Source organism: Schistocerca americana, chromosome 1 (genome assembly GCF_021461395.2).
Source record: "Schistocerca americana isolate TAMUIC-IGC-003095 chromosome 1, iqSchAmer2.1, whole genome shotgun sequence".
NCBI lineage: Eukaryota > Metazoa > Arthropoda > Insecta > Orthoptera > Acrididae > Schistocerca > Schistocerca americana.
In genome coordinates, this window is record NC_060119.1 from 591,795,556 (window position 1) to 591,822,474 (window position 26,919).

The window sequence follows — 26,919 nt, forward strand, 5'->3', positions numbered from 1 at the left end:
TGAAAAATGATAATTTTATTATTTAATATAGGCAAATGAGGTTTGATGGTTTTTATTTATAAAGCATAAAATTTATTACATTTGAATTATTTTAAATGAGAAGATGGAAATCTGGCTTTTCGATATAAGCAAATGAGACTTTCAAAATGTTGATTTTTTCTTTTGAATTGAGATTTCCATTGCTATAATTATCTACGTTTATTAAATAGCTCAACCTTGTTCATCAATTTTGTTTCCATTGTATTTATTTGGAATTTAATTTTTCGAAATAGGGAAATGAGATTTTTTGGTGGGGGAAAACTGATAAATTGGATTCTTGGTCGGCATCGTGGAAATTTGACTCGGGAATGCTCTTTGAGCTAGAACTCTCTTAGACGTACTTCTGGTGATGCAACTGATCGGCCGCCTTTGCAGCAACCTATACGCCGATTTGCATAATCAATCACAGAACCTGCCTTCAGTATCTTTTCGTGATTCACGAATTCCGATTGCAATTTGTTGTACGAATTTTACGCATGCCATCATTGGCGACACAAATCTTTATTAGCGATGCATGATCTAGCATCATCCTATTAATGACTGACCACGAAAACCAATTATGCCGATCACCTCTTTTTCTTTATCAGAATGTCTTGTCTTTCTTGTAATAATAATAATAATAATAATATTTCTATGTTCATTAAACCTATTGTAAAACCATTATTATTATTATTATTATTATTACTATTACATTTTTGTTCAAATAAAGAGAAGAGAAATACAGTTCCACCAATTTACGTTCATGTTAAGAAAACGTTTCAGTAAGACACGCTCTGCTGGTGTAGTTACCTTGTTATGTGGTGGGTGCAGAGAAGAGATGAGGCGCCGTGTGGCTGGCAGTGGCGCGACTGCTAGTGGTCGGTGGCTGGTGAGTGTCGCCTCAGAGGCGTGCGGCGCCCGCGGCGCTGCAGGAGTCGCCCCAGCGGAGGGAGGTCTTCTGCGAGGGACTGTTGCGCGTCCTAAAGGCCGGCCCGCAGGAGCTCATATCGCCGGCACCCGCGCCGCCGCATCCAAGACCGCCGCCGCGCCGATCTGTGGACGACACTTTCACTGTAGCGTCTAGTCTCACCTACCTGCATTGAATTACGACCGTAACGCAGACGTACTTCCACCTCTTGACGCAAGTGATCAAAGTGCCATCATCTGCCGAAATTTTCCTTGTCTGTTATGCTGTGCAACAGTGGGGCTTTGCAAATACTGCATGATGAAAAGTTGAAGGGTCCCTCAGATTCTGTCCCTGTATGTAACTGAAAAGCAAACAAGTAAAACTTGCTCAAAACGGAGTCGCCTGGGACTAAAATAATTTTCCAAATTGGACACGTTTCCGGATTACACAAAACTCACTGGGCTACGCAAAATTTGTCAGGTAGAGAGTGAAAAACTTGTACGGTTTGGGCAGATCTCCAAATTATACACGTGTCGATTTGAGCAAGTTTTACTGTAGTATTTTCGCATGCTTTATTTATTAACTAGCTGTACCCCGTCACGCTTTGCTGTGGTTCAGTCTGGTTAAATGGAAAAGAAAGAACAGATAAAGCGCACGTATCTAATGCGTATGGGAACTTGAAATACGTCCTAAACTCCTTTCCCCCCTGTCTGTGTGCATTTCCCCCTCCCTCTCTTTTTTCCCATCTCCTACTCTTCCCTCCCCCCCTTCCAGCCTCTCTCTGTCCACCTTCTCCTCCTCCCTCTCTGTCTCCATCTCTCCCAGCCCCCTCCCTCTGTCCACCTCCTGCTTTTCGGTCGCAGTGTCCATTTCCTCCCATCCCTCTGTCCAGCTCCTCTTCTCCTTCCCCTTCTCTCTGACCTTGATCCTTGTTTATTTTTACTGCACATTCAGATTATCTAGTAGTATTCTCACCGTATTAAAAAACATCATGTCTGTACCATCAGCTGTACAATTATATGTGTATACCGGTTGCGGTTATTATTACAACCATACCCACAGGAGAAAAACAGTGTACGAGTACATCAATGGATCAAAAATACGTGTTCGTCAAATATGATCCAGTCAAATGTAGAACATAAGACAATAGTCAGTCTTAACACAGTCCACACTAACGTGATATGCCTTGCCACAATTAATGTAAGAAACAACTTTTTGGAGCGCAAGTTTAGTAAAGTTAAATTAGTGTTTGGTTCTACTTATGATTTTTGGATCAAATTTTCCAGTGCAATGAAAACATGATTGCGTATAAATTAAACTAAGGATTCTTCTCTGTATTTTCAAAGCCAAATGAAGGACAAATGTGGTATCAAATATACTAGCGTGAGGTTCAGTTTTCCAAAAACTTATTCAGTTACTTCAAAGAAATCAGGAAATTTGAGAAAAAGTTAATTCGTGATTTATGGAGAAAACTGAAATATTTCACGAGCGACTGCTGCCGCCTATCTAAACGAAGCACCATACAGTTCATCTCTTCAAGGTTCAGCCATTTTGCAGATAAAAGTTGGATTGTTGTGATATTTAATTGCGAAAAACGCTGTCTCCAAATCAAGCACTAAATTTAGGACATTCCGTGAAGAGAAGGCGCTAGGAGGGAAAATAAGGTGTCGAAACGTTTTTCTATTCGTGAATTTTGCATTCGTGACATACTTCACCGTCAGAACGATTTCCTTCGATGCAAACGCTAAATTTAGGATATTTTGAGAACAAAAGACGCTTGACAGTGATTTTATAAGCGTATCTATGGTAATGCCTCAATACTGTCGCAGATGTATAGATTATTGCTTCTACTGTAGCCCTCAGCACTTCACCACTGTCCGCTATCAAGGATGTTATTACACTGACTCGGCTACAGAATGTCTCAAACGTCATCTGAGTTGCGCAAGGATGCCTGGTAAACATGGAAGAACTTCCAGCAACATTGAAGGCAGAGAAGTGTGTGAGAAGCACCAAGAAGGAGAAACATCGTCCTGGTAGTGAGAAAATTATTTCCAGGCATTGACACATTCCCCACCAAGTCTTGACATGTTGGTGATCGTCAAATGTTTCCACATATTTTCGTATGTTGTTCAGCTAACAAAAAAATTAGTAAGCTGGTGCTAGATAACAATATTGAAATAACAGGATACTAACTGGTATGTAAGTGTATTGTACTTCATACACTCTTAACAAAACTCGAAATTTAAAAAGAAACTGGGAAAAACGATCCACTGTTTTGTGAAATCATTTGTCTAATAGTAAGAAATGAAATAGATTAGAAAAACATTTGATGTTCCTTTGAATGATGCTAGAAATAATGAATAGAAAATGAGGCACCGACTGAGAACGTAAATTTACCGTTGTAATTTACAGTGTTAGAACTTTGCACAGTAGTAGATAACATTTGTCTTTTGGATTACGCGGTTTTTACAGTCTGCTATTGTATGACGTTGACGTATTTGTATCCACGATGTCCGAAGGTATAAAACACATCCAACAATTTTTCAATCTTAAAAATGATTCAGTAGAGAACCCCCAACTATCAGGAGAGAGAATGTGTACGGCGCAAGAAGCAGTGCCTCCCTCACGAGTTGCTGCCGACGTCACTGTTCTTGCTGATCTCATTTGTCCGATTAGAAAATACATGATTTCAAGCACCATTTACTGTTAGACAAATGACTTCACAAAACGTTTCACTGTTTTCTTTTCCATTTTTTTTATTTTCAAGTTGTAGTTGAGATCTTGTCACTACATAGGTGTCCACCTGGAATTCTACCTTGTAGTCCTGTGAACACCAGGATGTCCGATTTTCGGTGTTTGGCAGCGCTTAACTTTCACTGAGTACTTTTATTTAAAATGTGTGTTAGTAATGATTAGTTACTGCTTTTTGTTCTGCCAACTGTCACTGTGTATTTTTCGGTCGTCTTTTACTAGCGCTATAGTGTCTGTATGCAGTTTTACATTCGTTCGTTTGCTCTGTAGCTGCGAGTGTCACTGAATGTCAAAGAGCCCTGGCAATAAACAAGAAAGTAAGAAGCAAACAAATTAATAGAACCAATTACTCATCATGACAGTCACTAAAAATAACAAATCGAGATGCAGAATATAACCGGACTAAATAGTAACTTACTCAGTCTCCCAACCAGTGACACTCTCATCCGTAGTGGGGAAAAAAACGAAATACATCAAATAAACAGCAAATAACAAATTTATACAAAAATGCACAGTGAACGTGAAGTTAAAATTAAAATTAGACTTCCCGTGGTGTGCAGGACAACGAGGTACAGCGCCAGAACGACACACTATCATAATAAGATCTCAGGAACAATTAACAGAACCAAACAGTAACCTAATTTTATGAAATCTGCCCACCAAACCAACAAAAAGACAATAATGAAAAAACTGTAATACAATTGTGGACATTGAATTACCCGTTACATTTTATACTTGCAGTATAAGCTCTCCAATTTTTTGTGTTGCCTCTAAATTACAAACGAATGATAGATGCAGATTTTCCTTGCACTCTTACGATTAAGCTTTGTAATACATCGCTTATGTTATATTGAACAAGTAAGTTGTATTTACGCACAACATTTAGTGACTACGAATTTCCTAATCACGAGTTGGATCGATCGCATCGCACGCTAGACGAACTGAATTTCGCGTCTGGACGTAAAACGCATTTTACGTAAGGTTTCATGTCAACGCCTACCACGAGAAGAATACAGAATCCTGAAATCATGGATCTGCCAGCGGCAAAAGTGATCCTTAATACGACTGCAATGAAACTCTCAGCGTTTTGGTCGGATAATCCAGAATTGTGGTTCGCCAAACTCGAAAGCCAATTATTCTAGGCCCAGATCACCTCAGATGAAACCAAATATACTCGTAGTAATGTGGCAGTTGCATATGGCTACAAAAATACAAGCCATGCTATTTTCACCACCAAGCACTGAAAAATACACTTCTATCCAGTATGGGCTTGTAACGCGCTTCTCGAGAACAGAAATTATTCGACTTGAAAAATTGCTATATAATGCAGAACTCGGTAATCGCACACCATGTCACCTACTTCTTCGTCTTCGCACACTCACAGGCAATGCAGTTAACGATATTCTACGCAATGTATAGCTGTCGCGTTCGCCTGCAGATGCACACAAAATACGGTTTGCACTGGTGACTTCGCTCTCTCTCAAACTGTTGACCGTATAGTAGAGATGTATCCATCGACGGGCGTCGCAGCAGTCTCCGGTCTCCGGCAGAACAGAGATTTCTCTGAAAGTACTGGAAGCACAAATAACTCAGCTATTTAAGCAATTCGCGTTATGACACTACCGTCCGCTACTGCTTTACCATAACCTTAAAGTTGTAGGCAGGTCGTGAAATAAACTATCCTGTTAAAGCAGTTATGGTATAAAGCAACAGAGCAGTGTTACCCTCTGAGAGGAATTTTGTTATGTTGACCGTGTGGTACCTAACGGAAATGGCTTATCGGAAATGAAAGTCAGAATTACGTAAATATTTGAACAGTAACAAACAAGATTTTTGCTTATCTACACTGTTTAAAGAAAAAGGAAAACGGTCGCTAGCCTAATTAGGCAAGAGAAAGATTAACGTTCTCGTTTAAGAAAGTAGGTCTGCGTAACTTTAACGGACAAACACAACCTAGACTTGGCCACACGCGAGTGCAATGAACACTGACACCTGCATATGTTAACGTTAAGGTTGGAACAAACAGCTAGAGCAGCACAAACTATTTGTAAAATTATAATAGATAACAAAACACACTATTACTTTCAGGGCTTATTCAAACTGAATGGTCTTTATAACGTTACTATTTATATTCACTGCAGAATCATTAATTGGATATAGGTTAAGTCTCTCTCTCAGTTAAATACTTTACTATTTAAAATGAAAGTTAATTGGAATCCACTAACAGGTTGCTTCTCACTATCATTTGAATACAGAAATTATGGTTTTCATAATTAATGGTCTTTCCGTTACTTGTTACCGAGCATTAGCACAATAGACAAACTGTGGATCCTGTTATACTATTAATATGCACTTCTAATACACAAAAGAGACAAACACTTGGCAAACATGAGTATATAACGTTTCACAACTCCAGTTTTCCACTTTTACTACAGTGAGAGACAAAAATAACATATATGTAAGACACTGACTCACCTTCTGCGATTTACAACAGGCAGTAATGTGATCATTTACTAAGCAAAACTTTATAAGCCTCAGACTTAAGAACTTTTAATTTGAAGTTGGCAACAACACATTAATAAGCAGTTTTACTAGGAAAATTATTTCAGCAAGCATCATTAACTTTAACTCACTCTCCTGCCACATTAACTTTCTTTTTACTTTGTTCAAGAGGCATCATTTAGCAAAACACTGGGCTTTAATGTTCTTTCTGTAAAGACACTCGGAAATCACTTTAGTTCAAACGGAGAGGAACCTGAGAGGTGTTAATGATAAGGAGAAAAATCAAGGTAGGTACACAAATTCAGTTATAAATTACCTTATATTTGAGCACACTAACACATCCATTAAGCTGATCCTTCACTGTACATCATTGCAGCATTCCGATGCAATGATTGCGCAATGTGGTGGCAACTGCATGTTGGTAGGTGGAATTGCAGGTAGAATTGTTGGACTCTGTCAGTTCTTGGTGGCGATGATCGATAGAAATACCCGAATATCTCCAGCTATTTATCCATCCATCCGAGGCATTGGAAAGTAGCAGAAAAAGCCTCTCTCTGAACCTGCACAATATGCATCTTTTACACGGCAGTGCACACTTTGGTAGCTCGTCCCCGACTCGTAGCTCGTCCCCGACTGACTCTTGTCCCACCTTTTCTACCTAGGCCAACCACAATTTGCGCGCGCTACTCAGTTCCGTTCCCGAGGGGAATCACTACACCTTTTACATACAAACTAAGAATCCTAAGTGAGGATCAGCAGTTTACATAACAGTAATCAAATACATTAAATAAAACAGAACATTTGCACATATTGACATTTCTACCAAAAATTGTTCACACAGAAATTACACTTATATATAGTAAGTTTTGTTCCCTCCAAATGGGACAAAGAATTTAAATGACAGATGCACTACATTGCATAGAACCAAACCATGACATCAATGTTTTCACAAAGAAAGGAGTAAACAATTTTGTGTTTTCGATTCATTTAAAAACACGTACAGGAGCTTAACGATGTAATATTAAATGAAACAAAAGCAAAATAAACCAGTAGATTACTAGAGCCATGGTGTTACAGTGTCCCTGCGAATTCTGCGCACCACACGTATGTCGTGACGGCGACGTTCTAGCAGCGGAAACAGGCGTTCGCCCACCGCGGAGAATATCTGCTGGTGACAGAAAATATTTGGAGTTGCAGCTCAACAGTGTCAACCACCCAGTGACAAGGGAACTACCGCCGGGAATGAGTAGCGGCGGTGACTGATTTCAAGCCGGACCGCCGTCGACTGCTTTTAACGGAGAACTGTACGAAGCTACAATTTCTCATTGATACAGGTGCTGATCTCTCAGTTTACCCTTCTCATCGTCTTTCATGGCCAACACCAATGGCAACTACCTGTATACTGCGAACTCATCTTCAATAAAGACTTGCAAGTAAACCCGCTTACGTCTAATTTCAATCTTCAGAGTAAATTCGTATGGAATCTCCTCCTAGAGTTTCGCAATCGACGCTTGCTTTACGGTACAACACAGCTGGCTAGTCATGGACACCTACCCCAAGCCAGCCATGCTGTGATCAAAGCGACTGCAGGTGATTCGCCATACGACGACCTGCTTCGTCATTTCCCTGAAGTTCCTGTCCATTTCCTACTCCGGTACCGGTAAGACACTCAGCAGTACATCACACTGTCAGCTCGGAAGGGCCACCAGTTCGTCCACAGCCTCGTCATCTGCATCCAGAAAAACTAAAGGCTGAAATGCAGGAGTTCTCTTTCATGTTAGCACAAAGTATCTGTCGTTCTTCAAGCAGTATATGGGTCCTCCACTCCATATTGTCCCTAAAAAGAGTAACAGGTGGGGCCCTTATGGTAACTATCGTCATCTTAACTCCAGAATGATACCTAAACGTTATCCCGTGCCACATACTGAAGACTTTGGTATGCACATTCATGGTAAGACGATTTTTTTCATGATAGATCTCATTCGTGCTTTTTATCATATACCAGTTGCATCGGAAGATATACGCGAAACCTGTACATGCACTCGATCTAAAGCACACGAATTTTTGCACACGCTATTCGAACTGTACAATCCAACCCAGACTTTCCAGCACATCATGGACGAATTAACTAGAGCTTAGAGTTCCGTCGCTTGTACATTGATGATCTACTTGTAATATCGTCCAGCGAGGCAGCATGGGACACTTACAGCAACTTCTCACCTGAAGGCGAGAACATGGTTTAATGATTAACATGCAAAAATGTGTTTTCGAAGCGACGGATGTTAAATTCCTTGGGTACCTTATGGACGCACAACGAACCCTGCCGTCTCAAGACAGAGTGGAAGCTATTTTCAGTTTCCTGACCAGTTACAACACGAGAATAACACCACTTCTTGGGCTTAAGAAACTTTTGTCGAAGTTTTTTCTGCAACCTCCCAACAAAACGCTAGGATATTCGCCTAAACCCGGAGACAAGCTGCAGTGGACTGAGAAAAGAAAGCATCCTTGGCCAATGTGAAAGCTGCTATTGTTGGGGTTGCGTTATTAACTCATCCTCTTCCTGGTGTATATCTAGCAGTTCTGGTGGACACTTCATCAACTGCAAGTGCAGCTGTGCTGCAACGTGTGCAATATGACTGACACCCTCTACCTTTCTTCAGGAAGAAATTATCACCTCTCAAGAAAACTGGTCAATGTACGACCGCCAGTTCTATGGGGAATATGCCTCAATCAAGGGATCTAGGCACATGCTTAAAGAAAAACGTTTTACTTTTCTCACAGACCATAAACCACTTGTATTCTCTCTCCGTCAGAAGCCAGACAAGGTGTCATAACATCAACTGCAGTATTTGGACTTCAATGGATATTTACGACAGACGTTCAGTACGGTGAGGGTGAGCAGAGTGGATCAGCAGGTGCATTATCTTGCACTGACGCCATCGTGAAGTAACTTGGCTTCATAGTACTAGCAAACGCCCAGGAAGGAGACAACGAACTAAAACCATGACTTGAAACATTGTCGGGCCTACACTTCGAGTTCGAATACCGAGCTCGAACGGAGCGCTACACTGCGGCCTATCAAACCTCACAAGGGCGACTATTCGTGTGGCACATTTAAGAGAACAGGAAAATTCATCTCGTTACTGCCTCTTTCATCCAGGACTAAGGACTAGTTTACAAGTTGTGAATAAGATATTTGTTTGGCCAAACGTCGAATAAGGCTCCTGTTCATCTCAGATCCAGGCTTGGCTGTCGCTGCTTGCTTCATGTCTACACGACAACTTTATTCCGTTGGTATGACTATATAACACATTTAATTTCACCTTTCCCCACACCTTCTTCTAACTCGATGGCATTTTATCCACACTTGACCATCGTTGCCTATCGTTAAATTACGCAGGCTCTGTTTTTGACATTTGTTTTACCGTACCAAATTAACGCAGGTTTTCATCATCCACACATATAAACTGTTTTATACTTTCACATCAATCTGGTTTACCGCTTTTTCCTTATTCTAGGCTTCCTTTGTCGGAAAGGTGTTTCTTGCATTCTGCAGTCTTTCAGCTCGATTACCTGCCTCTTGATGGTTGAACATCTTTATTACAATTGGACAGAGAATTTTGGGTCGTCCACTGGTTATCACTTGAACTAAATTATGAAATAAACGTGAGTACACAATTTTCCTAAATAGTTTCATGTAAAGTTCAAATACGTTTTAACTAAAGCATTGCCTTTACACGTTTTGTTCTGGTTTATATACAGATGTATCCCTAAAGATGTGACTCTAACTCCATGAAGCTAAATGTATCATAAATAAATATTTATCGTACTACTCAAGCGGTCTTTTTCAGCATAACGACAATTAAGGCCTCTCTCAGATGCTACGCCACAGAGCATTAGACCGACAGACTCCTGTTGTCTTATTAGGCCTCCAGGCAGCTTTCAAATGCGATCTCAACGCAAAAACGACCGGATAAGTGTGTGGACTAACAACTCGACTACCAGGAGAGCTCTTTACTGACACTTCAAGAAGTCTCTTCGGCGGGGTAACGAGTTTCTAGTGTGACAATTAATACAGTTTTGATATTCATGTAGAGCTCTTGTGAAAGTTTTGAATTTGCCACTTTGTGTAAGGAATTTTACAATATTCCTAGAAAAAAAATCTGACGCCACTTGCCAACGCTAGGCGTCGTTTAAGATCGGTGACGCACCCGAGAGCCGCCAGAGCTTAGGCAGTCTGTGGCGTTCCTATGCAATGCGTGTTGCCTATCGTCCAGTAACTGCTCCGTGTGGAAGCCGGTTCTCAGAGCAAAACTGGGGTTCCTGTTTCGCCTTTAAAGTATAAGAGGCGACATTGCGGGAACTTGGCGCCCTATTCCACTGCGGTGGTTTTCGACAGACATGCTGCTCCATACACATTCTTCATTCCCCGAAGAGTGGCATCGGTTTGTCCTTCGGCAGCCAAGAAAAAAATAACAGCACGTTGGTTTTTCTTTGGACGCATTTGGTAACAACAACGCGACAACTCACGTTTCTGCATTTACTGCACGCCCATCGGAAAGACACGAACGCCATACTAATCCCTTCCCTAAATGTCGGTGCTTATATACGAGAATCTCACTACGTTGCGTATAAGATTCAGCTATGCCTTCAAGCGCGAATTTTGTGTTCGTCCCTAGTATTTCCTCCACTTAGAGACACTCATCACTCTATTAGTTCACTAGGGCAGGTAGTACGCAGCACAGTTCGTTTGTAGACCATGCTGGATCGATGATATCTTTATGTCAAAGGGCCGTCAGAAATTCAAGAACACCAAGCGACAACGAACATTTTGTCCGTAAGAAAAGTAGTTTTCCATGACAGGTTGTATTACCCGCAGACGTTTGTCGCAAAGATAGCTAGTTAGCAACATGTTCCATAGGTCATCTGAATGATCTTTTATAGAAATGATGTGGAAATAGTCGGTTTACAGTATATGTATGCATGATTATTGTTAACATTATTGAACACGTTATTATTTTTAGTCTTATCATGCAACTACACCTTCCTTTGTTGGCTACTAAGGTTTAAGTAGAATTGAGTCAATGAAATAGAAGGAGTTATCCAGGAGAAATGATTTTAAATTAGATTTAAAAGTTGCTTCGTTCTCTGTCAGACATTGTACGTTATAGGGAAAACGATCAAGGATTTTTGTTGTCCCATATTTAACTTCTTTCTGAGACGCTTACAGCTTTAACAATGGATAATAAAGGTCATTTTACCCTCTAATGTTGTAGGTCTACATCTACATCTACATTTATACTCCGCAAGCCACCCAACGGTGTGTGGCAGAGGGCACTTTACGTAGCACTGTACATAGCTGTTCTTCTCAAATTATTATGGATTATTTACGATGAATTTCACTTCCTAGCTCTTTGGACTGGAAGCTACATGACGTCCGTGAGTAAACATTTCTTTTCTGCAATCAGTACCTGCCTTCTATGTAATGAATTACCCCAGAAAATCATTCCACACGACATTATTGAATGGAAATATGGAAAATACGTCAGGAGGTTCATACTTTTGTTTTCAAGATTAGCTATTACACAAAGAAAAATAGTATCTGAACTAAATTGTTTGAGAAGATCAGCAATATGTTCCCTCCAGTTCAAATTTTCATCAGTATGTACAAACAAAAATTTGGAGCATTCTACACTACTGACTCCTGCTCAAGTCCTACATCAATTTTTGATATGACTCTATCTGTTGTACAGAACTGAATATAGGTTTTTTTTCAAAATTTAGGAAGAGTCCATTTTCAGAGAAGCACTTAATAATTCTTTGGAAAGCATCCTTTACGAACTTTTCTGCTGTTTTCTCGGTAATGGGGTGTATTATAGCAATAATATTCTCTGCAAAAAGGACCAGTTTTGCTTGTTCAGTGTTAAGTAGAACGTCACTTATACACAGGGTGCCAATAATTGAACTATACCAAATAAAGTCGTCATAACATCTGAACGGTTTGCGTTAGGACGTTCTAACTGCACTGTTGACCACGGGGCGTGATGGGGATTAGTACGATGTGAATATGGTTTGATTTAGCGACGAAGTCCACTTTCATTTGGATGGGTTCGTCAGTAAGCAAAATTGGTGCATTTGGGGGACTGAGAATCCGCATTTCGCGATCTAGAAATCTCTTCACCGCCAACTGTGTGGTGCGCAGTGTCGAGTCACGGAATAATCGGTGCTATATTCCTTGATGGCACGGTGACTACCGAACAGATGTGAAAATTTTGGAAGATGATTTCATCCTCATTACCCAAAGAGACCCTGATTTCGACAAGATGGAGTTCATGCAGGGAGGAGCTCGACCCTATCGAAGTAGGAGATCGTCCTGGAGGAGCACATTCTGGCTCTGGAATCTCAAAAGCATTGCTGAGCTGAAAACAGCCATTCAGGAGGTCATCGACAACATCGATGTTCCGACACTTCAGCGGGTCATGCAGAATTTCGCTATTCGTCGGCGCCACATCATTGCCAATGATGGCAGGCATATCGATCATGTCATAACCTAAATCCAAATATCTGCTGTGACGTTTATATGTTGAATAAAGTGTGTGCACTCTGTAATTTGTAACAAATTTAAGTTTTTTTATATAATTCAATATCTGTCACCCTGTATATAAGAAATAGGAGTGGCCCCATTTTGAACCCTTTGAGGCTTCACATTGTGATTTTTCTGCAGTCACTATAATTTTTTACCTTTTCTACCCTGTATGAATTATTCAGCACACCTTTGAAGCACCATGCACACATACAACGAAATTATGTTACAGGCCACTAAGGGTATTTCATAAATAAAAGGGAGTGATAGGCATATCGCATAAAAAAATTACTTAGCTGCTTAGATGGAGCACACCTCCGAGAAGACAATAATAACAATAATAATAATAATAATATGGAAGCAAGTAAGGAACGACAGAAATAAAAGTGACGAAACATTAATCCATTCTTCGAGCATGATCCTGGGGAGTCAGCCATCGACTCATCTTGAGAGTGGCTGTAAGGTCCACAGCCGAAACATGGCAGGAGGAAGCGTTACTATGTGGCATGCACGCCGGAAGAACGATGTCATATTCAGTCTCTCCGGAAAACCTCAAGAATGATAATCCACAACCTGATAATGGTTACTTTCGCAGATGTAACACTTTAGAACGTGTGTGCGTCTGTGTGTGTGACACGTGAATGACAAAGGGGAACCATCGGTCCGAACTGTTTCTCCTTCTGCTGTCCGCCCGTCAGCATTCCCAGAGGGTGGGCGCGGGGTCGCGTTTTCTGGTCAGCCGGCGCCGCGGCCACAAAGAAAGGTCAGTCGTCACGAGGCGTCGCGACGCTTTGTGGCGGGCGGCCGCCGCGGGGCAGCGGCGCAGAACTGCAGGGGTCACGGACGCTGCAAAGGCCGCGCAGTCGCTGCGCTTCACTCCTCACATCCCCCACTGACAGGTCACACAGAAACGTGGCTCAAAGCCCGCGATCCCGCTGCAATGACATCTCGTCAGGTTTAGCGGTACCCGGAGCTTCGACAGGCACATTCCAGCTTGAGTTGTTACCCCCGACATGGTCAGTACCCAAAGTATTTGTACCATATGCCAAATGTGACGTTCGTTACATGCAGCTCACGACGTATACACTGACGTGACGAAAGCCAACGGGTAGCGCCATACACATACGCAGATGGTGGTATTATAGTGCACACAAGGTATAAAGGGGCAGTGCATTGACGGAGCTGTCATTTGCAAGCAGGTGATTCAGGTGAAAACATTTCCAACTTGTTCATGGCTATAGTATGGGAATTAATAGACTTTTGAACGCGGAATAGCAGTTGTAACTAGTAATTTAATTTAGGATATCTTTAGGGAATTCAGTTTTCCAAGATCCACAGTGTCAAAGAGAGTGCGAAGAGTACCATATTACCTCTCACCACGAACAACGCAGCTGCCGAAGGCCTTCACTTAACGACGGAGGTGGTTGGGTTGGCTTGTTTGGGAGAAGAGACCAAACAGCGAGGTCATCGGTCTCATCGGATTAGGAAAGGACGGAGAAGGAAGTCGGCCGTGCCCTTTCGAAGAAACCACCCGGAATTTGCCTGGAGAGCTTTAGGGAAATCACGGAAAACTTAAATCAGGAAGGCCGGACGCGGGATTGAACCGTCGTTCTCCTGAATGCGAGTCCACTGTGCTAACCACTGATCCACCTCGTTCGGTAACAACGGACAACAATGGCGTTTGTGTAGAGTTGTCAATACTAAAACACAACCATTGCTGCGTGAAATAATCGCGGAAATCAATGTGCAATGTGTGACAAACGTATCCATTAGAACAGTGTTGCGGTATTTGGGGTTAACGGGTATGGTAGTAGAGGAACGACACGAGTGCCTGTGTTGACAGCACGACACCGCCTGCAGTGCCTCCCCTGGGCTCGTAACTCTATGGGTTGGAGCCAAACCCACTGGAAAACTGTGGCCTTGTCGGATGAGTCCCGATTTGAATTGATGAGAGCTGATGGTAGTGTTCGAGTGTGGCGCAGACACCACGGGGCCATGGATCCAAGTAGTCAACAAGGCACTATGGAAACTGGTAGTGGCTCCACAATGGTGTGGGCTATGTTTACATGGAATAGCTGGCTCCTCTAGAAGTTCAGCTACTTAGAGACCATTTGCAGCCATTCATCGACGCCTTGTTCACATACACCGAAGCAATTTTTATGGATGCCAATGCGCTATGTCAGTGGATCACAGCTCTCGTCATTTTTTTACAGAAAATTCCTGACAAATAAAAAAAATGGCTCTGAGCACTATGGGACTTAACATCTTAGGTCATCAGTCCCCTTGAACTTAGAACTACTTAAACCTAACTAACCTAAGGACGTCACACAACGCCCAGCCATCACGAGGCAGAGAAAATCCCTGACCCCGCCGGGAATCGAACCCGGGAACCCGGGCGTGGGAAACGAGAACGCTACCGCACGACCACGAGATGCGGGCTCCTGACAAATAGAGCGAGTGTTTTTACCATCCAGCTGGCCAGACATGAATCCTATCGAATATTTATGGGACATAATGGAGAAGTCAGCTCGTGCACTAAATCCTGAACCGACAACACTTTCGGCTATATAGGCAGCATGGTTCAATATTTCTGCAGGGGACCTACAACGGTTTGTTGATCTACGCCACGTCGAGTTGCTGCACTACGCCGGGTAAAACAGGTCCGGCACGACATTAAGAGGTCTCTCTCCTTACTTACGTCACCTCAGTGTAGTCACGCTTGCAGAAGTCTGAGGAGGTAGGTGACTCTCCAAAAATTAACAAGGCGAACGTTCTCGAAACGAGATATGTAACTGTCAATGCTGTTTCCACAGGAATGAACGCACTGCAGATTAATATATTAAACTATGTACATTTCGTAACTACAACAATTATTTTTACTGCGAGACTAATAGCAAGAGATTGACAGTTAAGTGTGTAGTAATGTTCTACTGCATCTACATCTACGCGATTACTCTGCTATTCACAATAAAGTGCCTGGCAGTGAGTTCAATGAACCACCTTCAAGCTGTCTCTCTACCGTTCCACTCTCGAATGGCACGGGGGAAAAATGAGCACTTAAATTTTTCCGTGCGAGCCCTGATTTTTCTTATTTTCTCGTAATGATCATTTCTCCCCATATAGGTGGTGCCAACGCAATCGGAGGAGAAAACTGGTGATTGAAATTTCATGAGAAGATCCAGTCCCAACGAAAAACGCCTTTGTTTTAATGACTGCCACTCCAATACACGTATCACGTCTGTGGCACAATCTCCCCTATTTCGCGATAGTACAAAACGAGCCCTTCTTTGAACTTTTTCGATGTCATCAGTCAGTCCCACCTGATGCGGATCCCACACCGCACAGCAGTACTCCACAATAGGACGGACAAGCCTGGTGTAAGCGGTCTCTTTAATAGACCTGTTGCACCTTCTAAGTGCTCTGCCAATGAATTTCAGTCTTTGGTTTGCTCTACACACAGCGTTATCTATGTGATCGTTCCAGTTTAGGTTATTTGTAATTGTAATCCCTTAGTATTTTGTTGAATATTTGTAATTCAAATCCCTACCTATTTAGGTGAATTTACAGCTTTAACATTTGTGTGAGTTACCGCATAATCGAAATTTAGCTGATTTCTTTTGGTACTCATGTGAATAACTTCACACTTTTCTTTATTCAGGGTCAATTGCCACTTTCGCACCATACAGATGTCTTATCTAAATCATTTTGCAATTTTTTGGTCACCTGATGACTTTACAAGACAGTAAATGACAGCATCATCTGCAAACAATCTAATACTGCTACTCAGATTGTCTCCTATGTCGTACATATAGATCAGGAATAATAGCGGGCCTATAACACTTCCTTGGGGAACGCCGGATATCAATTCTGTTTTACTCGATGACTTTCCGTCTATTACCACGAACTGTGACCTTTCTGACAGGAAATCACTAATCCAGTCGCACAACTGAGGCGATATTCCATAGGCACGCAATTTGTAATTCAGCGGATTACTGCTGTTTCCCTTTTTGGATATCGATGTGACATGAGCAATTTTCCCGTCTTTAGGTACGGAACATTCTGTGAGCGAGTGGTTGTATATAATTGCTAAATATGGAGCTATTGTATCAGCATACTCTGAAAAGAACCTGACTAGTATACAATCTGAACCGGTAGCCTTGCCTTCATTAAGTGATTTAAGCTGCTTTGCTGCACCGACGATATCTACTTCTATGTTTCTCATCTTGGCAGTTGTTCTTGATTGGAATTCAGGAATATTTACTTCGTTTTCTTTGTAGAAGGGGTTTCATGAAGCCGTTGTTAAATATTCTGCTTTAATGGCACTGTCATCAGTAACTTCACCGTTGTTATCGCGCAGTGAAGGTATTGATTGCGTCTTGCCACTGGTGTGCTTTATGTATGACCATAATGTCTTTGGTTTTTCTGCCAGATTCCGAGACAGAGTTTCGTTGTGTAAATTATTAAAAGAATCTTGCATTGAAGTACGTGCTATATATCGAACTTCTCCAAAACTCTGCCAATCTTGGGAATTTTGCATTCTTTTGAATTTGGCATGCTTTTTTCGTTACTTCTGCAACAGCGATTTCACCCTTTTTGTGTACCATGGAAGATCAGTACCATCACTTGGTATATATCTCTCAATTGCCGTCGATACTATCTCATGGAAATCATTCTAAATCTTTTCCACATTTACGTGATCAGATCGGAAGGAGTGGAGACTGTATCATAAAAAGGCGTTAGGAGCATTTTTATCGGCTTTTTTAAATAGATGTACTTTGCGTTTCTTTTTTCTGTGTGTAGGTGTTAACGGTATTCAGCCTAGCAGCAACTGCCTTGTGGTCGCTAATCCCCGTATTCGTCATGATACTCCCTATTTTCCCAGGATTATTTGTTGCTAAGAGGTCAAGTACGCTTTTGCTAGCATTTACGCTTCGAGTGTGCTCATGAACTAATTATCCAAAATACTTTTCTGAGAAAGCATTCAGTACAATTTCGGATGACGTTTTATACCTGCCGCCGGCCACAAACGCATAATTTTTTCAGAATATCGAGGGTAGCTTGAAGGCACCATCGACTATAATTTGTATGAGTGGGGTAACTATTTGAAATGAGACTCAAGTTTTCTTTGAACTGTTCAGCAACTATATCCTCTGAGTAGGGGGGTCAGTAAAACGATCCAATTAATAGTTTAGTCCGATTGTCAAGTATAACCTCTACCCATACTATTTCGCAGGTACTATCTACTTCAGTTTCACTACAAGGTAAACTACTTCTGACAGGAATACATACTCCACCACCAACTGCATTTAGTCTATCCTTTCTAAATACTGTTGGGTCGTTTGAAACAATATCGGCTGAACTTATTTCCGGAAAAAGTTCACCACATATCATTGGAGTAGGTGCTCATCTCATAGGACTAAATTTGAAGGCGCTAAATACTGGCACCTGTATCATTTTAACACACATGTGGTATCAACGAACGGCTGCGCGTAGCAAGGCGTCCTACAGACTCCGCACTAAGTTCTCTGGTGTTAGAGTGCTTCATATTTAAAAGTTAATTTTGGAGGTTGCTTCTGGCTGTAAGCCCTAAGAGAATGCATGGCGTATCGGCGTTCGTTCCTAAGCTTTGACGGAGTCCGTTTTGTCCAACATGTTCAAAATGTTATGCAGTTGAAAGAATAGTGCTCAGAGCTAATGCACATTATTCATGTTGTTTTCAGTCTCTTGTACTGCATTCACGCTGTTATAGTGTCACATTTTTTTAAATGCATTAAATCGAACCATCAGCAATTACATTCATTTTCACCAAGGAATCTTCAATGGCATGTCATGTAATAGGTTCAAGGCTGCAACTACTCACACTGAAAGTTGAACGTCAACACCTCTTTTCAAAGTTGACCAATGATTCTGCTGTGGTGTGCGTACACAAACTCGGAGTCTGAGATATTACTATCGTGAGTAGTAGCGAGCGAGCAGTTGTTAAGAGGTGTCGGAGGTGGCTGGACGCAGCCTCCGATGGAGAGAAGCCGCGCGGCGTGAAAGGCCGCAGCCTGCCGTGGTCGTACCAGTAGCGCCGAGAACACTTTGGTATTAATTGAGGACTTTTGGTAGTTGGCCTTTCTGCTGTACGTAGTTGTTGTTGCTTGCGCACTGGAGGGATTTTGTCGGATTTGTGTTTGCACACACTCAGAGTAATATTCATATCTTTGCTGTGGCCAGAGACATGTTTATTGAGTATAGACATTATGGAATAATTAAGGTACCTGTAAAGCTTGTCAGTGTTCAAATAATCTATTTTGCGAATATAGGTAATTAAAAGTCATTATTAGTTTCTTTCCTTTTTTTACAGATGGTTCAAATGGCTCTGAGCACTATGGGACTTAACTTCTGAGGCCATCAGTTCCCTAGAAGTTAGAACTACTTAAACCTAACTAACCTAAGAACATCACACACATCCACGCCCGAGGCAGGATTCGAACCTGCGACAGCAGCGGCCGCGCGGTTCCAGACTGTAGCGCCTAGAACCGCTCGGCCACCTCGGCCGGCCTTTTTTTACATCGTTTAAAGCTTATTGAACAAACCCCTCCCGATCATTCAATTTCTATACAAAAAATATGGCAATAGTTGTTACAATTATTATGGCCATGCATTGTACTCTGCATAAATCACAGTATTGGTTTTGAATTACTTTTAGCGCGTTGCTGATCACGCAGTTGCAGCGACAAGACGATGTACCTTGTCTTTTGCGTACAAGAGTATCCCAGAACAGTTATTAGGATTTGTTAGAGGATATTTTACAAACCTCAGTCAGATACTAGAGAACTGATTTCTTTATGATTTGTAGGAAGAGTAATTAATTTCTTTTTCTTTTTGTTTTCAATCAAAATTCTATACTATATGAACAAAAGTATCCAGAAATTTGGTTGAAAATGACTTACAAGTACGTGACGCCCTCCATCGGTAATGCTGGAATTCAGTATGGTGTTGGCCCACCCTTAGCCTTGATGACAGCTTCCATTCTCGCAGGCATAGGCTCAGTCACGTGCTGGAAGGTTTCTTGGGGAATGGGAGCCTATTCTTCGCGCAGTGCTGCACTGAGGAGAGGTATCGGTGTCGGTCAGTGAGGCCTGGCACGAAGTCGGCGTTCCAAAACATCCCAAAGCTGCTCCATTAAGTTTCGGGAATGCAGCCGCATAAATTCTGCTTCTTCTTCTAATATTTCGGCTGTATATCTTTCAGCCATCTTCAGAGAGAGCCTCAGTCGTACGGCTCTCCCTGAAGATGGCTGAAAGATATACTGACGAAATATTAGAAGAAGAAGCAGAATTTATGCGGCTGCATTCCCGAAACTTAATGGAGCAGTCTTTGCGCCGCGAAAACCTGAAGATTCACATCCCAAAGGTGTTTTATAGGATTCAGGTTAGGTCCCTGTGGATGCCAGTCCATCACAGGGATGTTACTGCCGTGTAACCACTCCGCCACAGGCCGTGCATTATGAACAAGTGCTCGATCATGTTGAAAGATGCAATCGTCATCCCCGAATTGCTCTTCAACAGTGGGAAGCAAGAAGGTGCTTAAAAGATCAATGTAGGCCTGTGCTGTGATAGTGCCACGCTAAACAACAAGGGGTGCAAGCTCCCTCCATGAAAACCACGACCACACCATAACACCACCGCCTCCGAATTTTACTGTTGCAACTACACACGCTGGCAGATGACGTTTAGCGGGGATTCGCCAATCCCACACCCTGCCATCGGATCGCCACATTGTGTACCCGGATTCGTCACTCCACACAACGTATTTCCACTGTTCAATTGTCCAATGTTTACGCTCCTTACACCAAGCGAGGCGTCGTTTGGCATTTACCGGCGTGGTGTGTGGCGTATAAGCAGCCGCTCGACCATGAAATCCAAGTTTTCTCACCTCTCGCCTGTCATAGTACTTGCACTGGATCCTGATGCAGCTTGGGATTCCTGCGTGCTGTTCTGCGTAGATGTTGCCTACTACACATTACGACCCTCTTCACCTGTCGGTGGTCTCCATCAGTCGACAAACGAAGTCGGCCTGTACGCTTTCGTGCTGTACGTGTCCCTTCACGTTTCCACTTCACTACTACAGCGTTAACAGTGGATATTTAGGAATGTGGAAATCTCTCGTACAGACGTACTACACAAGTGACACCCAATCACCTGTCGACGTTCGAAGCCCGTGAGTTCCGCGGAGCGCACCATTCTGCTCTCTCACGATGTTGAATGACTACTGAGGTCGCTGATATGAAGTACCTGGCAGTAGGTGGTAGCACAATCCACCTAATACGAAAAACGTATGTTTTTCGGGGTTTTCGGATTCCTTTGATCACATAGTGTATAGTTGTTAGAGGTGCAACGTCGTGAATATTTCCGTATGTCGTTCAGCAGAACAAACAATAATTACAAATATACACGTGTTAATTACATTTAATTACGAACTAGGTCCAACGTCATACAGCCAATGTTGAAACAACATGGGCCCTCATGCCCTCTTTGGGACAATTTATATTTACGTTGTTCGTAGCTAATTCTGCAGGTCAACAGAGCACATGACCCCAATCCAGATTTTTGAGTGAGCTTAGACCAGTTTCTATTTTATAAGATTTATACGAGTACTTTGTACTGTTTTATTTTCAGTACTCCAACGAAGATCTGTGCTATATTCAGATTTCTTGATGTTGTGGTATATCTGTTGTGAAAACGATGGTCTTTTGTTTCTTTCTTTGCTTGACTATCCCTTTTTCTCTAGGAAATCGATATTCTTATAAACTACCGTCAAAAATGCAACAGCCTCAAGTACAAGGGGATTCTATTTGCAAGTGAGATGAGAGGTAGTTCTTCGTTGTAAGAGTATATTATTACAAATTAAGACAAAATGAAACACCCATGTCACAGTAAAGGATGTCTAAACAGTGTAATCAATACAGAGTGTACACCCTCTCTGGCGGCGATGCAGCCGTGTATTCTCGCATGCAAACGATCATGAAACCGCCGAACAGCATCCTGCGATAGATTGTCTCAAGCATCTTCCGTCTTTTGTTGCAGTTCGGCAGGCACAGGAGTAAGTGTTTTCGCTATTAGTATCTATTCATTAAACCACTGTGAAGTACGGCCAGACAATACTTCCCATTGTTCCCTACATTAAGGTTTCTCTCCCTTCCATTCACTTACGGCAAGCGATATGCCTGTGCACATTGTAACTAGCCTAGTCTGCACGGTCCCTAAGAGACGATACATAAGGGATTCTAGTATGTGCTTAGATTCCTCAATGGTGGTTCTTGAAAAATTTTAACTTCACGGTATAGGCGGTGTCTATGTTGAATTTCGAGCATCTACGTGGAGCTCTCTCTGCTGTCAAACAAACCTGATCCCATTTTTTAATTCTGTCAGTATTCCCTAATTATTCTATTTACTATGAGTCCCACGCACTTGAACCATAATCTAGAGTGGGTCGCACTAGAACTGCTGTCTCCTTGAGTGCATTTTTCCAGTGTTCTAGACAGTACAGTGTACATGCTTTGGGGTGCAATGATCGCATCTGCTGATACCATGCACAACGGACAACAGTTGCTGATTATGCATCCGTTGGCTCTGTACAAGTACCTCCAACACGGCTTCAAATGCCGCTTCTCTATTCTGAATAATCTTCCTCGACAGGAACATCGCATTCCCCCCAGGGATTCCCATTTGAGTTCCCGAAGCATGTTCGTACACTTGCGTGTTGCTTAGACCTACCGATAACAAAACTAGCAGCCCGCCTCTGAACTTCTTCGATGTCTTCCTTTAATGCTACCTGCTACGGATTCTAAACATTCGAGCAATACTCAAGAGTAGGCCGCACAAGCATCCTATACGCGGTCTCCTTTACAGATGAACCACACTATCCTAGAATTCTCCCAATAAACCGAAGTCCGCCATTCGCCTTCCCTACCACAGTCCTCACATGTTCGTTCCGTTTCACATCGCTTTGCAGTGTTACGCCCAGATATTTAAACGGCGTGACTGTGTCAAGCAGGGCACTGCTAACGCTGCATCCGGACACTACTTATTTGTTTTTTCTAGTCGTCTGCGTCAATTTACATTTTTTATATTAGCTCTCATTCACCACACCAACTAGAAATTTTGTCTAAGTGATGTTCTGTCTCCTACAGTCACTGATCTTCGACACCTTGCCGTATGCCACAGTATCATCAGCAAACAAATGGAGATTGCGGTCCACCCTGTCCTCCAGATCATCTGTATACACGGAAAATAGTAACGGTCCTGTCACACTTCCTGGGGCGTCCCTGACTGTACCCTTGTCTCTGATGAACACTCGCCATAGAGGATAACATAGTAGGTTCTATTATTTAAGAAGTCTTCGAGCTATTCACATATCTGATAACGCATTCCCTTTGCTTGTACCTTCGTTAATAGTCTGTAGTGGGGTGCCATGTTAAAGGAAATCTAGGAATATAGAACTGTCTGTTGCCCTTCATCAACAGTTCGCAGTACATTATATGAGAAAAGGACAAGCCGCGTTTCACGCGAATGATACTTTATAAAATCGTGCTGATTCGTGTACATAAGCTTTTCCGTCTCTAGGAAATTTGTTATGTTAGAACTGAGAATATGTTCAAGACTTCTGCAGCAATGCCATGTTAAGGATTGGTTCAAATGGCTCTGAACACTATGGGACTTAACATATGAGGTCATCAGTCCCCTAGAACTTAGAACTACTTAAACCTAACTAACCTAAGGACATCACACACATCCATGCCCGAGGCAGGATTCGAACCTGCGACCGTAGCGGTCACGCGATTCTAAACTGAAGCGCCTAGAACCGCACGGCCACTCCGTCCGGCCATGTTAAGAACATTGGCCTGTAATTTTGCCTGTCCGTTCTTTTGGCTTCCTTATGCACCCGAGTCACCTGCGCATTTTTCCAATCTCTTTCACTTTGCGCTAGATGACAGATTCGCGAGAAGTGCGAGCTAGATACCGGGCCAGTTCCGTAGAGTACTCTTTGTAAAACCGAACTGGGATTCCATGCGGATCTGGCGACTTACTTGTTTCACTTGTTTCTCTTGTTTGTCTCCCCCAAATATGCTTATTAATGTGTGGTCCGTTCTATAGCCACACGACGATATGTTTGTACAATTCTTCTGCGTGAACGATTTCTTAAAAGCGAAATTTAAAACTTCTGAGTTCGTTTTCCTATCTTGGGCGGACTAGTCAGCGAATAACTGGATGGAAGCCTTATACCAGCATAGTGATTTAGCTAACATACATGTAATGAAGGTGGGTTGTATATAAGCTGAAACTAGTTATCAACTAACTAGACAATCAAGAGTTTTCCTGAATACACAGCTTCAATACAAATTACTTTGAAGGAGAATTAAGATGTAACATTTTTGTATTTTTTATCTTATTACACTATTTACGTTTTTATATTTTTATCTTTTATACCATTTACCGAAAATTTCACAGAAATCTCATAAAATGTAACCCTTGGCGCCAGAAAGATTAGTCAGAGAGAACTATTGCTTGTCTAGCTTACCGTCCAGCCGAAGGCGGTATTGGGCGGTCGACCACATTTAATTAAGCAAATGCTTGTCTGCTTTACGGTTTGAGCCTCAGATAACAGACACGCAACCACATAAACCTACTAGGACAGGTACTTAACAGTTAGTAGCTTTACACTACTTCAGTAGCGCCTGGCGTTCTGCACTGTGATGTCAAGGTGAAACATGAAGCAACAAGAATATAAGAAGCAGACTAGCACAAGAAAAGAGGGCATTCTTCATCCAGAGAACTAGTATCGAATATGTACGTCGGGAGCTCAGCTCTGTATAGAACTGAATCACAGACATTAGAAAAAGCGGAAAAATTGAAAATCGGAGTGACTGACATGCGGTGTTTCAGAAGGAAGCTGAAAATTACATTTACTGGTAACATATGAAATGACGAGGATGTCTACAGAATTAGCAAAGAAAAAACTTTCGGAAAACACCAATTAGACGAGGGTACAGGATGAAATGAGAGAATAACATCCATGGTACCAGAGAGCAAAAATTGTAATGACAGACAGAGATTAGAATATTTGTTATGTATCTGTTTACGCTTGGCATAAGTGCTACTCTGAGTGAAGTCCGAGCGAGGTGGAGGAGTGGTTACGACACTGCACTCGGATTCGGGATAACGACGGTTCAATCCGCGTCCAGCCCATGAATATGCATCTATACGAGTACACATGGAGTCAATATCGTTTACACAAGGTATAAAAGGGGAGTGCATTGGCAGAGCTGTCTTCTGTACCCATGTGCGTCACATGAAAAGGCTCCCGAAGAGATTATGGAAGCACAATGGGAATTAACCCTCTCAGACATGAATTTCTCCAGAGGAAGAAAAATTTTTCTTTATGTCGCATTGCTCTTACGTGTTTTTTAAGATAAATATGTACTCATTTTCAAAAAAAAGTATATACACTTGGCCTCATGCTATGGTCTAATATAATTAGGTAATATTCTCTATTGTAAAAAAATAAAATGATCATTCAATAAGTGCCATGCGAAATAAAAATTATAATATTGAACTGCACAGTGGCAATCAGCGAACCAAGCATTTCCTAATATTCTGGTGGTCAATAGCTGCTCCACACTGTTACACTGACTCGCAGATATTTTCATAGTGGTGCCCAACAGTTGGCAGCGCTTGAAAGCGATGAAATGGTTGAACTTTACAAATGTGTACCTCAGTTTTCCATTGGGAAAAAATACTTAGACTGCAGGTAAGACACAGTAAAAATTACTGTACGCAGTTGTAGCCAGAGGGCCTGAAAGGATCAACAGACATAGAGCGCGAAATGGTAGCTGGAACTAGACGCACGTGGCATTCCATTTCGGAAATCGTCAGGGAATTCAGTATTCTGAGATCCACAGTCCCATGAGTGCGTCGAGAATAACAAATTTCAGGCACTACTTCTCACAACGAACAACGCAGTGCTCCATGGCCGTCACTTAACGACCGACCAGCGGGGTTTGCGTGGAGTTGTCAGCCCTAACAGACAAGCACCACTGCGTGAAATAACCGCAGAATACAATGTGGGTCGTACGGCGAACGTATTCGTCAGGGCAGTGTGGCGAAATGTGGCGTCAATGGGCTACGTCAGCAGACGACCGACGTTACTGCCTTTGCTAACAGCACCACGTCAAAGAAGGCACTGTTCAAGCCGGTGGTGACTCTATAATGGTGTGGACTGTGTTTACATGGAATGGACTGGATCCTTTTGTCCATCTGAACCGATAATTGATGGGAAATGGTTACTTTCGGATACTTGGATACCATTTGCAGCCATTCATGGATATCATGTTATGGATAGCAGTGCGCCATTTCGCCGAGAAACAAATGTTCGCGATCGGTTTGAATAACATTTTGGACCGTTAGAGTGAATGATTTAGCCATCCAGATCGCCCAACATGAATCCCATCGAACATTTATGGGACATAATCGAGAGGTCATTTCGTGCACAGAATCCTGCTTCGGAAACACTGTCCCAATTATGGGTGGCTATAGAGGCACCGTGGCTCGATATTTCTGCAGAGGACTACCAACGACTTGTTGAGTCCATGGCACGTCGAATTGTTGCACTAAGTCTGTCAAAAGGAAGTCCGACACGATATTAGGAGGAATCCCATGACTTTTGTCACGTCTATGTAAAGCACTAAAGCATTTCGTCTTCAGGCCACAAGTGGCCCATCGGGACCACCCAACCGCCGTGTCATCCTCAGATGAGGATGCGTATAGGAGAGACGTGTGGTCAGCACACCGCTCTCCTGGTCGTTGTGACCTCTGACCGGCGCTGCTGCTATTCGGTCGAGTAGCTCCTCAATTGGTATCACGAGACTGAGTGCACCCTGAAAAATGGCAACAGCGCATGGCGGCCCGGATGGTCATCCATCCAAGTGCCGGCCACACCCGACAGCGCTTAACTTTGGTGATCTGATGGGAACCGGTGTATGCACTGCGGCAAGGCCGTCGCTGAGTTTATGTAAATGGGTACTTTATTAAGCACCACTCGCTATTTTCGAGTATTTTCTGAATATCAAGTGCACAAGAATGACGTGTCTAAGTTCATTGTGCACTTGTGA

The 26,919-nt window shown here is 42.4% G+C and overlaps 1 protein-coding gene across 1 annotated transcript in view; it reads right to left on the minus strand.

The window, feature by feature from the left end:
- Positions 1-26,919, minus strand: part of LOC124606767 (high-affinity choline transporter 1) — a 360,300-nt gene that overhangs the window by 274,784 nt on the left and 58,597 nt on the right. The window contains exon 2 of the mRNA XM_047138825.1: positions 829-1,071. The gene's annotated coding sequence lies outside the window, so the exon portion shown is untranslated. The remainder of the gene's footprint in view (positions 1-828; positions 1,072-26,919) is intronic.